At 42.2% G+C, this 638-nt stretch overlaps 1 pseudogene; it reads right to left on the bottom strand.

Annotated features, from left to right (window-relative positions):
• Window positions 1-256: 256 nt before the first annotated feature.
• LOC138570414 (U1 spliceosomal RNA) lies at window positions 257-408 on the bottom strand (annotated as a pseudogene).
• Window positions 409-638: the final 230 nt, after the last annotated feature.

The following is a 638-nucleotide window of genomic DNA, read 5'->3' as shown; positions in this document are numbered from 1 at the left end:
TGGGAATCACAATCAGTAGAGGCTAGGGGAATGCATCTTGTTTAGTGTTTACAGTACATACATTGGTTAATGCCATGAGGTTGTAACCATATATAATCTTCCATTCAAGTCTTACATTGTAGAAGTGATGGCTTGAGCATATTGAAATATACATTATGTTGCATGAAGTATGTTGAAATATACTTCCTGAAGTATTATTAGATTTGCAGGTTCCCGTGTCTTTAGCATGTCTTTTTTTCTTTGTTCTTTCTTTTTTTAAACGCAGTCCCCCACTACCAGAAATTATGCAGTCCAGTGTCCCACATTTGGGGACATCGCAGGGGTCAGCACATCCGGTGTGCAATGGATGAGCCTCACCCTGGGAGAACCACCTTAGTGATCATGGTGTCTCCCCTGCCAGGTAAGTATATCGTTAGCATGTCTTGATTTCAATTCACAACGACATGGGACAAAGTTGTTCCTCTCATGCCATTAGACAGTGGAACCTGCTCCTTACCAATATTCGAGCCATCACCAACCTGCTGGCCTTTCGAAAAAAAGAAAAGAAAAACACCTGCCTGCTTTAACTCTGTCATCTATGTTCTTGGTTTTAGATGACTGCTTGGATGCGTTTTGGTAGCAGCACCGCCATCCGATGA

This window comes from Ambystoma mexicanum, chromosome 2q (assembly GCF_040938575.1).
Source record: "Ambystoma mexicanum isolate Mex_15411 chromosome 2q, UKY_AmexF1_1, whole genome shotgun sequence".
NCBI classification, from domain to species: domain Eukaryota; kingdom Metazoa; phylum Chordata; class Amphibia; order Caudata; family Ambystomatidae; genus Ambystoma; species Ambystoma mexicanum.
Note: the sequence above shows the minus strand (reverse complement) of the source record. Positions and strands in the feature narration are given on the sequence as shown.